We start from the raw sequence: 17,099 nt of genomic DNA, 5'->3' as shown, positions 1-17,099 counted from the left end.
AAAGCTGAACATGTCCACCAGCTCTGAGTTGTGTTAGAAACCAGGGGAGATGGGAAATGCAGTCCTTGTTCATAATAGAAAATTCAACCAATCCTATCAGCCTCACATGAATAGAAGAGGTCCATGTCTATAACTGAGACAGCCACATAGGTAAAGTGATGAAATCTGTATCTCATTAGCTTTCTCTTTTATCAGCAACGCAAAAGCTGGCACGCTTCCTGTGTGACTGAGTCCTTGTGCGATCCCAGATTCCAAACACAACCAAGGAAATACTTTATGTCTGATGATTCTGAAACTCGCTTGAGAGAAAGAATTGATTGGAAATGGCTACAATTTTATATACTCTCGGATTTGACTCCTTGGCTTGGCACCTGTTAGAGTGCTGATTACAGCAGAAAGGAAAGGCGATACATACATTTAGACCTTGATGAAACCACGTGTACTTGGAATGGTCAAGCTAGAAGTAGCGTAGAGAAAGGGAAGAAAGTTGTAGTGTTTCTTCTAAAATGTGATTCTCCGTGTAACTTTGACATTTTCTCCCTATGTTTTGCAACTGGTCATGGAGCCAACAGACCTAGTTTCTTCATATAACAAATAATGTTTTCAGTGCAGTCAACTCCTGGTTTTTTGTATCTTGTGTGTGTGCTAATGCTTTCAAAGAATTCCCACTTCATTAATTTCTTTTAGAAACTGTAAAGGATGTTAACAATTTCAAAATGGTGCAGCATTTCTTAGCCAAGCAAAACTTTTCCTGAAAGAAAAATCTGGATTCCCCGGGTACATATGGGGCTCCTATGATTCTTGGTGCTGTGCTTGGCTCTACTGCTTGTTACATGTCAGCATGATTCACTATTTTTGATAGGGGCATTTGTTGATATAAAAAATCTTGGAAACAAAATCCTGAAAGAAGTTGTACTTATTTTGAAAGGTGTTTTTTTTTTTTTTTGGTCAAGAAATGGGAGTTAGGTGCAAAGTTCTTCCCCATTCCACAGTTTATTGGCTTTCCCAATAGAAATGCTTGTAACAAGTGGTTGAATGTCACATGGAACTTTGCTTTTTTGGGGAGAAGAGGAAAAATAAATATATTCTTTGAGTAATTTTGGCATTAGAATGGCTCATTTATAGGTTGATTTACCTGATGATAATTTTGGTTTTATACCTGAGATAATCTTTTGATGGAAGGTTCTGCAATGAAAAATATGTGTGCTACTCAAACATTACAAGCGCTTTGAATGAACTGCTGCTGGAGGGGGCCAAGTTTGTAAGTTTTCTGGTCCTGGATGGAGAAGAACTTTTATGCTCTGTAATGTAAATGGAAAAGCCAAGGAATATCGATGTATAGATTTCTGGCAATATGGCGGAGTTGTTGTGAAAGTTATTTTGCACAGATAAAATAGGAATTTGGATTTGCAATTCCTTCCCTGATAACAAAGATAGCACCAATGATTTAGACTCTGCTCAGACACCTTAACAGACAGGAGGACAAAAGAGAAGAATGGAGGTTGTTGTTTTACAGAACATTATCCTACTCTGGCCAGTAGAGTGATGGCAACTGTGATTCTGTTTACTGCAGGGAAAATGCAGGAAAAACTCAAATTTCCTCCTAGAGACAACTGTCTTTGTTGGGATTCAAGCTTTGAAAAATGTGTCACTGAGAGGGATTTTGTCACTGCCCAGTTTCTCCCAAATGTGGTGGGGCTGGTACGGTGGCTCCCTGCTAATGCGCCTGGGAAAGCAGTGGAAGATGGCCCAAGCACTTGTGTCCTTGCACCCACGTGGGAGACGTGGAAGAAACTCCTGGCTCCTGGCTTTGGCCTGGCCCAGCCCCGGTCATTGTGGCCATTTGGGAAGTGAACTAGCAGGTGGAAGGACTTTTTCTTTCTCTTCCTCTGCTTCTCTGTACTTCTGCCTTTAAAATAAATAAAATAAATCTTTTTTCTTAAAAAAAGAGTAGTGACTATTTGGTGCATTTTGGATGTGATATGTCAGACAAAGGTCCTGCTAGTGCAGGATGTCAAGCCCTCCCCCTTAGACGTGTAGTGCTTGAGCTTCCTGTGATCTTACTGGTGTGGCTATGGGGGGGGGGGGGTGGGTGAGCCAGCATTGGCTCAGCTCCCATCAGCCTCCCTATGGAAAGTGTGACCAGAATGAAATACAATTATTACTATTGGATAAAAGTAGGCAGTATGTCTTTGGGCACCAGTGGGTTTCCAAGCTTCAGAGAATGGCTGTAACTACTATGCTTAGTAGAAAGAGAAGAATTTAGACCCAAATAGTAGAGCTTTGATTGATGCTCAAAACTGTTGCTTGCTGTGATCCCTCTGCAAGAACCCTACTAAAGATTTAGTCAAATCTATTTTTAAAAATAAGATTTATTTGATTATTTGAAAGGCAGAGTGATAGAGAGAGAAAGAGAGACTGAGAGAAAGATCGATCTTTCATGTGCTGGCTCACTCCCCAAATGGCTGTAATGGCTGGGGCTGGGCCAGGCTGACATCAGGAACTCCACCCTGGTCTCCCACATGGGTAGCAGGGACCCAAGTATTTTGACCATCTTCTGCTCCTTTCCTAGGTGCATTAGCAGGAAGCTGGATTGAAATCTGAACAGTCAGGACTTAAAATGGCACTGCAATATGGTGTGCTGGTGTGAAAAGCTGAACCACCAGGCCAGACAATCAGTTAAATCTATTGTCATAGAATCATGGTGTGTAAGAAAGAGCTAGGATGGGGTCAGGGCTGGTTGGGACAGGGCAGTGTGTAAGAACACCATAACTTAGAGATGGAGGAGGTCAGACAGATGCTAGTTGATGCAGATGGCGAAAAACCTTGAAGTAGAGCTTTGGCTTTCCATAGGCTATGAAATTATTGAGCATAAGGAAATTTTACCTAAGATAAAGAGGGTAGTGAGGCTCCCGGCTGTCTCAAAGGTTATAATAATGTATATCTTTGTGATTAGGCATTTATTTGAAACAAGAAGTGGAACTACATTGGGTATTAAAGCTGCCAGTGTGTTATGTCAAAGATTTCTACAGTTTTACCTTATTCGTTCCAGATAACTTCTGACTTCCCATTTATGAGCAGTCATCAAATTAATTTATATTTCATTGGAACAATTTTAATTTATTTCAGCTTTTTCAGGAAGCTGTTATTAATTTCTGCAACAGGAAAAAGAAAATGTACCAGACAGTGTTGATGAAGCAGAAAATGATTTTACTGTAAGAAAATGGAATTCCTCTCAGTTTCAGGGAGGACTGTGACACACCTTGTGGTGAAGCCAGCAGGGACAGTGGAGGGTGAGGCAGTCAGAGCCACTGCTAAGATTGCACCCAGGAACCCACCTGGGGGAAGCACATTGCTTCACTGTTGCAGTAAAGGCAGTGAGCACTGAACCCAGATGCTCAGCTCCCACCAATGTAGCAGATTCTCTGCTGACCCTGCTTCCTTATCCAAAGTCATAGTACTGGGCTGCTGCATTTGTTTGGCCAGGTCTGGTTCAGTGGCTCATGCCTTACTTTCTAAGGGCTCTGGCAACAAGTTTCTGGGTTTGTGGCTCCCCTACTTGGGAAGTAGTTGTGAGCAGTGAATGAAGTTAATGTGAGGATAATACGATGGAAAGTCATTACTAAAACTGATTTCTTATGTAAAGAAATCATGCTATATGCTCCTAAGATAGCCTCAACAGCCAGGGGTGGGCCAGGCTGAATCAAGGAGCCAGGAGCTTCATCTGGGTCTCTTACATGGGTGCAGGGGCTCAAGCACTTGGATCATCTCCTGTTGCTTTCTTGAGTGCATTAGCAGGGAGCTGGATCGTAAGTGGAGCAGCTGGGACATGGACTGGCTCCCATATGAGACGTTTGTGCCACAGGCATCGGCTTTACCTAATACACCATTATGCCAGCCCCTCTTCTGCTTCTGACCCAGCTTCCTACTCTTTGGGAGGCAGCAGAAAATGGCCCAAGTGTTTGGGTCCCAGCCACCAACATGGAAGACCAGGATGGAGTTTCTGGCTTCTGGCTTTAGTCTGGCCCAGACTCTTCTTTCTCTGTCACTCTGCCTTTCAAATCAATCAACAATCTTAGCAAAAGAGAGAAATTTATTATCGCAGAGTTCTGGAGACTAGAAGTCCAACATCAGGTGTTCACTGGGTTTGTTTCTTCTGAGAGCCTCCCTGCTTGATGCATGCCTGTCTCTTCCCTGTGTCTTTGCAAGGTATTTCCTCTGTACATGTGTATTCTAATCTCTTTTTGTAAGGACACTGGTTATGTTGCTGTAGAGCAAACCTAAATAATCTCATTTTAATCTGACATTGAAAAAGATGCTATTGTTGCAGGAGTCTGTGGTTCTTTTTTTTTTAAAGTTTTATTTATTTATTTGAAAGTCAAAGTTACACAGAGAGAGGAGAGGCTGAGAGAAAGAGAGAGAGAGAGAGAAAGAGAGAGAGAGAGAGAGAGAGAGAGAGGTCTTCCATCCGTTGGTTCACTCCCCAATTGGCTGCAATGGCCGGAGCTGAGCCTATCTGAAGCCAGGAGCCAGGAGCTTCTTCTGGGTCTCCCACATGGGTGCAGGGACCTAAGGACTAGGACCATCTTCTACTGATTTCCCAGGCCATAGCAGAGAGCTAGATTGGAAAAGGAGTAGCTGGGACTAGAACCAGCACCCATTTGGGATGCCAGCACTTCAGGCCAGGGTATTAACCACTGAGTCACAGTGCAAGCCCCAAGTCTATGGTTCTAAACTTCTCTGGTTCCTGTCTCATGATCACAAAGAATTTAAGAGTGTGGATGGCCAAGAAAGAGTAGGTAAAGCAGAAAACAAGCAGAGAAAACAAAAGCAAAAGCTCACAGAAGCACAGAGACAGGTCTCTGAAGGTGGGAACTATTGAGGACTGATTGTCTAGGGTTTTTCTATGGGCTCCAAAAGGGGATTTCTCATGATTGGTCCAGGAGAGGTACTGAGAAGTGAGTTTTAATTGGTTAATTGGGTGAAACCTAAATCTTCAGTTGAGACTCAGTAAAGACAACAGAAAACATATGAAACTTTCCCTCAAGATGCATAAAATGCTCTTTACATAGGTCAGTTATAATAGCACAGAAAACCCTTGATTAAATGGACCAGCACATAACATTAACATCCTTCACAGAAGCTGATGGTTAAATTTTCTCAGGTCTTCCAGGACTAGAGATGGTGGGGAGGGGACCATGGTTCTCTTCTACCTAGCTGGGCATCTGTATCTCTACTACCAGCTCCAAACAGTGACATTGTGAGGTACTAGGAATTAGGAATCAAGATACAACTTTTGGGATCACACAATGCAGCTGGTGACCATGGATTTCATCAACCTCTCAAAATCTGTGCATTATCTTTCCTGCCCCATGCTAACTTTATTTCTCATTCTCCAACATCTGAAGTGTCTGAACACATCAAGAAAACCTCAACCTCAACGTGAGTTTTAATCTTTTAAAATTCAATTTACTTATTCATTTGAAAGAGAGCAGAGATAGACAGAGAGGACTCCCATCTACTGGTTCATTCCCCAAATGTTCACAGTGGCTGAGACTGGGCCAGGCCAAAGGTGGAAGCCAGGAAATCCAAGTCTCCTACATGGGTGACAGAAACCCAATTACTTGAGTCATTGCTGCCGCCTCCCAGGGTCTGCATTAGCAGAAAGGTGAAATTAGGAGTTGAAACTGGATATGGAATTCAGGTACTTGATATGTGACATGGGCATCTTAACTGGGATCTAACCTCCAAACTAACTTCCTGCCTTAAACATCTTAAAATTTTTAAAAAATGCAGAAGCTCTCTCAGAATAAGAAAAATGCAAATTGAAACTATAGTAAGGAACCATTTTTTTAATCAACAAGATTGGCAAATCCCTGAAATTTGGCAATCTACTGTGCTAGGGAAGCTGCTGAAAGCAGGCTCTTGCTTATATTGCCAATGGAAATACAACATTTTATTATCCCCATGGAAGAAACTTTGGCAAGATTCATATATAGCAAAATCACACATACACAATTTTCTTTGAGGAACCTAAAGAGGCATTGGCAAAAGTACAAAGTAACATACACACAGGGCTTTTCATTGTGGCATTATTTAATGTGCTAAACACAGCAGACAGAATTCCAAGATGGATCAAGATTCTTGTTCCCTGGTGTGGGCTTTGTATAGCATTTCCTTTTGAGTCTAAGCAGAATCCGTGAATATGACAACATGCTATTCTGTGGCAAAGGTTTAGAAATGTCTTAGATGTGCTGAAGGTCCCTAATTAGTTGACTTTGAATTCATCAAAAAGGAGATTTCACTGGGTAGGTCTGACTAGTCAGTGAGCCCAGAAAAGATGGAGTCCTGATGACTTTGGAGAAGTAAGCTTCATTTTTTTAAAGATTTGTTTCTTTGAAAGGCTGAGTGATGGGTGGGGGGAGAAGAAGAGAGAGATGAGGGGAAAGAGAGAGAGAGAGAGAGAGAGAGAGAGAGAGAGAGAGATCTGTTGAATCAACAGCCAAGTCTCAAATCTGGGCCAAGCCAAAGCCAAGACCTAGGAATTCCATCCTGGTCTCCCACATGGGTAGCAGGGGTGCAAGTACTTGGGCCATTTCTGCTGCCTTCCCAGGCACATTAACAGGAAGCTGAATTGGAAGTGGAGCAGCCTTGATTTGAACTGCCACTTCCATTGCAAGTTGTGACTTAACCTGCTGTGCCCCAGCACCAGCCCTGTAAGCTGTTATTTTGAGAGAACCCCTGGAAAGGTCCTATGGTAAGAATCTGAGAGGGTCTCTGGGAGTAGTAGCAGTTGACAGCTATCAAGAAAACGAGGACTTTGTTTTACAATCACAAAGCACTGAATCCTGCCAATAACCAGTGATTTGGAAGAGTACTCTAAGCCTTGAATGAGATCACAGACCCAGCAGCTGTCTTAATTTCATCTTGGTGAGATGCCAAGTGGAGAACCCAGCTAGTCTGTACCAATTGCTCCTGAGTCACAGAAACTCTGAGATAACAATTTTGTTGTTTATGTAGTTGCTAAACTTGTGATAATTTGTTATACAGAAATAGAAAGCAAATACATTGACAAAAATACCACTATATGCAAAAAATCAGAGGATAGAATACATTACAGTACATTCAGACAACGGAGTAATACGTAGTTGTAAAAGGAGTAAAGATCTGGGGGTGGACATTTAGCATAACAGTTAAGACCTCACATCTGGTATCTAGGGGTGACCTCAAAGATCTCTGAATGCCTTCAGTCTTTCATCCTCATTGTTTTGCCAGTTAGCACATGACTCCCCTTTATCTATGCTAATCTCTTTCTGTCCTGATCACAGAGAGTACCCGGGTATGATTCCTGACTCTGGCTTCTCATATCAGCTTTCTGCCAGTGCAGACCCTATGAGGCAGCTGTCATGGCTCAAGTAGCTGGATCCCCTCCACTCACCACAACATTTAATTCAAAATGGATCCTGGACCTAAATATAAGAGATAAAACTTGAAAATTTTTAGGAAAAAACACAAGTCTAAGTCTGTGACCTTGGAGTAGGTAAGGATTTCTTACCCAAACCACAACCAATAAAAGAAAAAATAGATTAGAATTCATCAACATTAAAAACTCACGTGCTTCAAAAGACACTGTGAAGAAAATAGCCAACAGAATGAGAAAAAATATTTGCAAATATTTCTGTGAAGGGCTTGTACTCAGAATATATAAATCCCACTCAACAGTGGGAAAGGACTCTGGATAGATTTTCTCTGAAGATAGAAAAATTGATCTATGAGCACATACAAAGATGCTTAGCATCATTAGTCAACCGAAAAATGTAAATGAAGTTGAGACAAGGATTGGAGAAACTGGAAGTCTCATACAAGACATGCAAAGTAGAACGGTGCATCCTCTTCAAAAAACAGTCTGAGTGTTCCCCAAAAGGCTAAAATAGTACTATAATACAACCCAGCAACGCCTCTCCTAGTTATATACTCAAGAGAATTGAAGACATTTTGCATTAAAATCATGCACATAAATATTAATAGAAGCATTGTTCCTAATAAAAACATTAAAAGTGATCTAAGTGTCCATCAACTGGAGAATGAACAAAATGTGCAATGTCCACACCATGAAATATTATTCATCCATTAAAAGGAATAAAATATGGTTACTGCCATATTCTACAACAGGGACGAACCATGAAAACATAAGTGAAATGATGCAGACACTAAAGATCACGTGTTGTATGAGTCTGTGTTTATACGAAATGTCTATTCTAAATAATTCTGTGGGGTCAGAAAACAGATTAGTGGTTGAGGGAGTGGAGTGGGACATGGGAGAAATGAGGAGTTGGCTTTGGTGATGAGTGTGGATTTCTTTCTGGAATAATTTTGAAAATGTTTCAAAATTCATTGTGGTTATGTTTACAGAGTTCTGTAAATACACTAAAAATGACTGAATTGTATAAATAGGTGAATTGTATAGTATATGATTTAAATCTCTTTTGTTATGATTTTTTTACAGAGAGTGAGAGAGAGAGGAAGAAACAGAGAGAGAAGTCCCACTTCTGGTTCACTCCCCTAAAGGCCGTAATGGCTATGGCTGGGTCAGGAGCAGGAGCCAGGTGCTTTCTCCGGGTCTCCCACATGGTTGCAGGGCCCCTAGCTACTTTCCTAGGCACATTAATAAAGAATTGGATTGGAAGTAGAGCAGCTGAGCCTTGAACATGTACCTATATGGGATGCCAACTTCACAGGCAGTGGCTTTGCCTGCTATGCCACAGTGCAGACCCCAATTTATATCTTAATAAAGCCATTATTTAAAAATGTCTAATGAAGTCATGATAAAAGGGTATAATAGGAACCAACTGGAAACTTTTCCCAATGGATGGGACAGTTTGAGCATCAAAATGACTGACTGCATTGAACTGAAAAACAGAACAAGCATAAAAAAATTCAATGTTTGTAATGATAGCAAATCAACACAACAAAATATGTCATCATTCACCACTGGGGGTTGCTAGAGTACCAATTATTTCTCTGAAAAATTGAAAAAGTAAAAGAGTCAGTTTCATCCTGTCTTGTATGAATTGCATATTTATAGAATTGAATACTTGATAAGAGAAAATTTTTCTCATGAAAGAACTGTAGCCAACAGATGCAAAAAAATGACAGAATTATAAATTCACTATTTTGGGGCACTATTACCATTTGACGTAGTGGTAAAGATACTGCTGAGGATGCGGCTATTCCATATGATAATGCTTGGATTCAAGCCCCAGCTCCACTACTGATTCCAGATTATTGCTTATGAACACCCTGTGAGGCTGCAGGTGATGACTCATGTACTTGGGTTGCTGCTACCCATGTAGGAGAGTGAGTTTGAGTTCCCAGGTCCTGGTTTAGACTGGCTCAGCTTCAGCTGTTGTGGATGTTTGGGGAGTGACCCATTGATAGGTGATCTCTCTTTCTCTCTCTCAGTTTCTCTGCCCTTCAAAAACAACATTTAAAAATACATTTGCTATTTTTCAACTTATGAGGAAATAATGCTTCTAGGCATCAATTACGTTTAAATGTTAAAGGTTTGAGGTAAAAGTTTGGTGGGGAATTTTGTGTCAGAAGAACAGGCTGATATAATCTGAATCTTCTGATTTCATCTTTTTAAAAAAATAATATCTGGGGCTGGCTCCGTGGCTCACTTAATCCTCTGCCTGTGGCACCAGCATCCCATATGGGTGCCGGGTTCTAGTCCCAGTTACTCCTCTTCCAGTCCAGCTCTCTGCTGTGGCCCGGGAAGGCAGTGGAGAATGGGTGCCTACACCCATGTGGGAGACCAGGAAAAGCACCTGGCTCCTGGCTTCGGATTGGTGCAGTGCCGGCTGTAGTGGCCATTTGGGGGATGAAGCTTTCTCTCTGTCTCTCTCTGTCTCTGTCTAACTCTATCTGTCAAATTAAAAAAAAAATCTATTGGGAAAATATTTTACATAATAAAGTTTACCCTTTATTTTTTATTTTCTAAATATTTATTTATTTTGAAAGTGAGAGTTACAGAGAAAGAAGGAGAGAGAGAGAGAGAGAGAGAGAGATATCTTCTATCCTTCCACCTACTGGTTCACTCCCCAGATAGCCACAATGGCCAGTGCTAGGCGAGGCAGGCAGAAACTAGGAGCTAGGAGCTTCATCCAAGTGTCCTAGGAGGGTGGAGGGGACCCAAACACTAGAGCCATCTTCCACTGCTTTCCCCAGGCCATTAGCAGGGAGTTGGATCAGAAGTGGAGCAGCCAGGACACAAATGAGTGCCCATAGCTTTACCGGCTATGCCACAATGCTGACCCCGTAAAGTTCACCCTTTAGAGTGTACAATTCAGTGGTTTTCAATATAGTCACAGAGTCAGGTAACCAGCATCATTATGGCAAACACAAAATTATCACAAGTTTAAGTGATGGATCTTAATAGACTTTTATTTGCAATTGAGCAACAGCTCATTCTATACAATGAGTGAGTGTTTCAGCGAGCTGATTAGAAAAGATCAGCTTCATAGGCAACAAATAACTGAAATAGAAACAGAGAATAAGAAGCACACTGGGGGCTCCCTTGTGTTGGAGACAGGGGTCAGCTTGCATCATGGAAGGTCTAAAGAAAACTGCATTTCAGGATCTATTTTTTTTTTTCAAGACACTCCAAGGACACTCCAACACATCTTTTTATTTATATACTAAATTTAAAAATACAAATCTTATGAAGAATGCTTATTGGCCAGTGCCGCGGCTCAACAGGCTAATCCTCCGCCTTGCGGCGACAGCACACCGGGTTCTAGTCCCGGTCAGGGCACCGATTCTGTCCCGGTTGCCCCTCTTCCAGGCCAGCTCTCTGCTGTGGCCAGGGAGTGCAGTGGAGGATGGTCCAAGTGCTTGGGCCCTGCACCCCATGGGAGACCAGGATAAGCACCTGGCTCCTGCCATTGGATCAGCGGCGGCCATTGGAGGGTGAACAAACGGCAAAAAGGAAGACCTTTCTCTCTGTCTCTCTCACTGTCCACTCTGCCTGTCAAAAAAATTAAAAAAAAAAAGAATGCTTATCAAACATTGTATACATAAGTACTGTCAAATACTATTGGATTATGACATTATGTACATTTGCTAAGGTCAATTAGAAACAGAACGAAGTAGCAAAACTTGGCTGATACTGAATTTCAAAAGTGAAATGTTATAAAGTTTGGCAACTGGGAAGCAGTGATCTGCAGAGGAAGTCTGCAGAGATAAATGCTAAGAAAACAAACGGAATCATGCAGTTACTCCTGCCCTAAGTGTTCACAGGTAGCGTGCTTCCTCTTCCTCTGAAGTCTCATGGTAACAGAAATTAAAGTGCACAAGACCACCAGGAATACTTGGTTTGGTTGTACCCTGAAAGTGTACTACAGCCACCTGTGCTGCCACACGAGGGTCTCGACTCTGTACGGTTCCTGAGGCTTTGAAGTGAATTTTGAATGTGGCGAAGGGCAAGGAGGACATCTTCTAAATTGCACCAAATGGCCTTACAGTCTAGAAACACCAAAGGTAAAAACACAAATTTGGGAACAGATGCAAGGAAGCGACCTCTGTCTATTTGGCCACAGTAATAAAATTAGGACAAAGACCTAGTTTCACCTCTGGAAAATGCTTACTAAAAATGTTTCCAAAAAATCAGACATGTACAGCAAGCACCACATACTGTCAGCTACTGTCCACTCACATACAGCGCCATAAATACCAGGTACAAACACAGAAATACAGGGAGAAGCGTGTTAGCACTTACACTCATTTTACTAACATTAAGTATAACTCATAAAAAATAGGTCACTAGGCCGGCGCCGCGGCTCACTAGGCTAATCCTCCGCCTTGCGGCGCCGGCACACCGGGTTCTAGTCCCGGTCGGGGTACCGATCCTGTCCTGGTTGCCCCTCTTCCAGGCCAGCTCTCTGCTGTAGCCAGGGAGTGCAGTGGAGGATGTCCCAAGTGCTTGGGCCCTGCACCCCATGGGAGACCAGGAGAAGCCCCTGGCTTCTGCCATCGGATCAGCGCGGTGCGCCGGCCGCAGAGTGCTACCGCGGCGGCCATTGGAGGGTGAACCAACGGCAAAAGAAGACCTTTCTCTCTGTCTCTCTCTCACTGTCCACTCTTCCTGTTAAAAAAAAAAATAAAAAAAAAAATAAAAAATAGGTCACTACCAAACAGTCAAGAAAGAAAAGGAAAGCTTCTATTCTACAAAAGTGCTCCTTTTAGCTCTCCAACCTGATAGTTTAATTGTGGGTAAAACAAGATTGCAGGGTAAGGCCATCAGCTCTAAATAAGCTGATGATACCATATGTACATACTCACATAGACATGTTGCAATCTCAATTCTGATTTAACACCAATCTACTAGTACAAACCATTTATAGGAATCATTTTATCAGTCTTATTTACAAAGAATGACAAAGATATGGAAAAAATTTAAGTGTGGATAAAAGTAACCACAGTTCACAAAGATGAGACATTATTTACGTAACTTTAAAAAAAAGAAAGAAAAAATTCTAGAAAGAAATCCCTACTATATATTGTTCATTGGACCTAATTGGCAAATAAATGCAATGATCATGACTGATTACTGTTTTTTATAAAAACATCAATCTGAGGTCTACTTAAAGTATTACCTACAAATACACATTCTGTCATGATTCAGCGAGAATATTGTTATTGAATACATTTTTTTCCTCTCATGGCACATCACACTTTGTAACACTAGTAAGGTAGGTTTAGATAACACTTAAATCATCATTATGAATGTTTAATTGAATATTTTCCTTTCTGTAGCTGTGAAATGTAAAGCTTAGATTTGCTTCCATCAGGTCTCTTAAACCAAACTTCATCATGGTTAATTGTTGTAATTACGGCACTTGTAGGACACTCATCTTTTTTATCAATACAGATGGTCTGTCCACGTATATACCACTTGCCATCGTAATACAGTCTTCCTTCTTCACATCTGGCACTGTGCAGATGTTTTTCCAGTTTCACAGGTGGTTCTATTTTCACTCTGTGTGGACCCAGTGTAGCCATCGCCTTCCTGATTGTTGTCCAGTCTTCAAGAATATCAAGATCTTGTAGCATATAAACTATATATGGACCTGAAACAACCACTGGCTTCTTTTTGTCGGGACTGAAAGGCTCCTTCCTCTTCTTTCTTGACTGAAGCTCATCATTCCACAGCTCTGAGGTGATGTCCTCTTCAAGCCTCCGGATCTTCTCCTCGAGCTAACTCTGCACCGTATCATACAGCAGAAGCTTCTCGCTCTCACAATGCTGGAGAGAGGCTTGGATTTCACATTCATATTTGTTCTTTACAGATTCTAAGCAGAGCTCTCTATAGATTCCTGCTACCTTTGTACGAATTTGCATATTTTCTTGTAGAGTTGCCAGTGGTTCCAAATATTCTGGTGCCTTCCCAGCTATGACCTCCTGTAGTTTTGCATCCACCTGACTTTAATCGCTCTTTATAAAGTTGATCTTTGAGATCGGTAAACTGTTTTTCAAGGTTGGACATTTCATCTAAACATTCCATTCTTCTTTCACAGTCTTCATCATCCATTTCTGAGCTATCGCCATCCTCCGAGACCGACAAGCTCTCGGTGTTCTCGTCCTCGGAGCTGCTCCCCTCGTTCTCGGCGTAGTCCACCTGCATCTCATCGTGATGGTTCGTCTCCTTCTTATCCCCCCGGGAATGCACCGGCATTTTCCAGCCGCGCCGTCGCTTCCCACGCGCGGCACCCAGCCCGGCCACCGCCGCTTCAATGAAGGGCTCGCCGAACGCCCGGACCCACCCAGCGGCCCCAGGATCTATTAAGGCTACAGTTCTACGTGGTGATGGCCCAAAACATGTCCCAGTGACCCAGCACTTTTCTACTCAGAATCTGGCATGTGTGTGTAATGGCCAGGCTGAGCCTGTCTCGTGTCCTGGTGATTTCTTCCATCATGCCGCTTCATAAGCACAGAAGCTCGTCCCTGCTCAGAGGCCTGTGCAGAAGTAGAAACAAGCACAGGCAGCCAGTGCACCTCGCCCTGCCTCCAAGCCACAGAATAACACCCCAGAGAGAGAGCAGCCCAGCTGTCAGCAAACGGAAATAATCCTGAAACGGAGCTGACATCAAACCAGAAGAACGAAGAATCCAAAGCAGGCAGTGGACAGTGGACTTTGGAAGGTTTTGACATTGGTAGCCTGCTGGGTAAAGGAACGTTTGGTGATTTTTATTCGGCAAGAGAAAAGCAAAGCAAGTTTATCTTGGTTCTTGAACTGTGGTTTAAAGCTCAGCTGGAGAAAGCAGGAGAGAAGCATGAGCTCCGACGCTATGGCTATTTCCATGATGCTGCCTGAGTTTATCTGATCCTGGCACATGTACCACTTGGAAGTATGTATACAGAACTTCTGAAACTTTGAACGTTTGATGAGCAGGGGACTGGTGCTTCCATCACTGAACTGGCAAACGTCCTGTCTTAATGTCATTCAAAGAGGGTAACATAGGGACATTAAGCCAAAGAACCTGCAGGAGAGCTAAAGATTGCAGACTTCTGGGTGGTTGGTACATCCTCTGTTGTCCAAGAGGACCACCCTGGGTGGCATGCCTGTGCCCTGAGATGATTGAAGGTCGCATGCATGAGGAGAAGGGGGGCCTCTGGAGCCTGAGAGTTCTTTGCTGGGAGTGTAGTTGGGAAGCCTGCTTTTGAGGCAAAGAGGGAGCCAGGGACTTCATTTCGAGTCTGTCAAAGAGCAATCCCAGCTGCAGGCTCACTCTGGGAGAAGTACTAGAGCATTTCTGGGTCACAGAGAAGTCCTTGAAACTTTCTGACTACTCAAAGAGCCAACTAGCAAACCATCTTAATCATCCAAGGAGAGGAATCCTTGAGCCAGGGCTGCTGTATAGCCAATTCTCTAGGAACCTGCTATGGAAATATCCCCTACAATGTACAGCCTGCCTTCAGTGGAGAGCACTACAGGAAACACCTGCTTTCCTGGGCGAGTGGTACCTCAGCCTCCTACTCAGAAACTTTGCTTCAGTAAACACGACCCTCTGGAGTGGGTGTAGCCATGAGAGTTGTGCGACTTCTACTGGTTTCAGAATCTGGAGGCAAGGTTTGACTGCACTCTCTACTGCCTGTGCTGGACAAGTTGTCCCTGTAGGAGTCATATTTGGTGTCTGCTTGTGAAGAAAATGACCACTTTGCCGTGACTTGTTCAGCTAAATAGCTGTACAGTAACCTTCCAAGTACCTGGTGTGTAACTTATTCGATGGCCAAACCCTGTCAATCTGTTGGAATGAAAATGTGTTTCTTTAATTTTAGATGTTAAAATAAAAATTTTTGTATAGACTTGTGGTTTTTCTCCTATGGTACCTTCTTAGGTACGCTCTCCATGTCTGTCAATGCTGTTCAGGCTAACTAGGTTTTTGGTCCTCAATCACTTTGTAAGCTTAGCACACAAGCTCTGCCTCTATCTCAGGACTTGTTGGGACACAGAAAAGACCAAGTGTTGTGGAGCTGTTAAATGTAAGGGCTTACTTTTCTGCATTGGAGTTATGGCTTGTGTACAAAATCTAAATACATGAATAAATATGTCTACTTGGTGGGTGGGGGTCGGGGGAGAAGCACTTTGTGGACTTCTTTATTATGCCTGCTAACACTGGCTTGTTTGGGAATTTGGCAGTTATCTCTCTGCATTAGTTAGATTTTCATAGCTACGACATACCATTCAAGAAGGAAACAGGTCCATTTTGGCTCACAGTTTTGGAGCTTTGCCGTCCAAGATCAAGCAGCTGTATTTGTTTGTCACTCCTGTTGGCAGAGTGCCAAGCTGTTGCAGAACATCACATGGCAAGGAGTTAGAGTGACTATCTCTCTCCTTTCAAAGTGATTCAGTCATGGGAGCTCCACCTTAACAATCTAATCCAATCTAGTTACTTCCCAAAGGCCCACCTCTGAACACCATAAAAGGATTAACTTTCTTCCCTCTTAGTAACAGTACTTTGTGACTTTGGGGATTAAATGCCTACATGAATTTGGCAGTCATATCCTCTTTAAGCCATAGCGTACTCTTTCATTTTCCTGAGTCCTTGGAAGGGCAGATAAACAATGGTAGCTTCTATTTTGTGGTAAAATAGCAGAGGGGAGCAGTAAATAATGTAAATAAATGCCATGGCTTTTCTCCAGTAAAACTCTTCTTATGAAGCTGGCAACAGGTCAGATTTGCACTGTTAGCCAAAGTATGTCAACCCATTAAAAACATTATACAGGAAACCCAGGGGATATAAATGTACCTTAAATCAGCCATGTCCAGAAAGAGAGGCAAATGACTCAGTTTCTTAAAGAAAATGTTAATGGTATGAAAAAGGCTCACATCCTACTTTCATAAATTTACGCTGTCTCTCTGAGCAGCATAGAGACAGAAAGAGAGACACATGCACACACACACACACACAGAAAGCTCTAAGCTATTAGTTTACTCCCCAAATGCCCACAATGGCAAGAATTGGTGGGGCCAAGATCGGGAACCAGGAACTTAATCCAGGTCTCTCATGCGCATGGCAGGAACCCATTGAGCCATCACCACTGTCTCCCAGGGTCTTCCTTAGTAGGAAGCTGGAGTCAGGAAGTAGAGCCAGGGATCTAGCCATGGTACTCTGTTAAGACAAGGTTTATCCGTGTCTTAACTATTAGCCTAAACACCTGACTCAGTGTTCTCTTTTTGTTCTTATACTACAAGTTGCTTGCTTGGGAAATCAGAAAAGAAAGCCTGAATGCATTTGAAAGAGCACAGTGGTCTTCAGGAAACCTTCTAGTGGCTTTACTGTGCTTATCTTCCACTAATGGCGAAAACCCCTCTATCTGGACAATTACAGTTCTTATACGTACACTCCTAGTGATCTCTTAAACGTTTGATCTGTAGCAGACTTTTCAGAATTTTCCACTTAGGTTTATTTTTTTTCAAGTGAAGCAAGGTGAGAAAAGTGTCATTTTAATGAAAGGCTCTTTCCAATAGTATCATTAAATTTTTTTTTTTTTCACTTAGTGGAAGAGATATGGTTAGTCAGTTAAATTCTTAAAAAGGT

General features: G+C 42.4%; 2 pseudogenes; one reads left to right on the top strand and one right to left on the bottom strand.

The window, feature by feature from the left end:
• Positions 1 to 12,762: 12,762 nt before the first annotated feature.
• Positions 12,763 to 13,741, bottom strand: LOC133749075 (breast cancer metastasis-suppressor 1-like protein; annotated as a pseudogene).
• A 49-nt stretch (positions 13,742 to 13,790) lies between these two features.
• LOC133751599 (aurora kinase A-like) lies at positions 13,791 to 15,201 on the top strand (annotated as a pseudogene).
• Positions 15,202 to 17,099: the final 1,898 nt, after the last annotated feature.

The sequence above is a fragment of the Lepus europaeus genome, chromosome 2 (assembly GCF_033115175.1).
Source record: "Lepus europaeus isolate LE1 chromosome 2, mLepTim1.pri, whole genome shotgun sequence".
Taxonomy (NCBI): Eukaryota; Metazoa; Chordata; class Mammalia; order Lagomorpha; family Leporidae; genus Lepus; species Lepus europaeus.
This window is presented reverse-complemented; position numbering and strand designations above follow the sequence as displayed.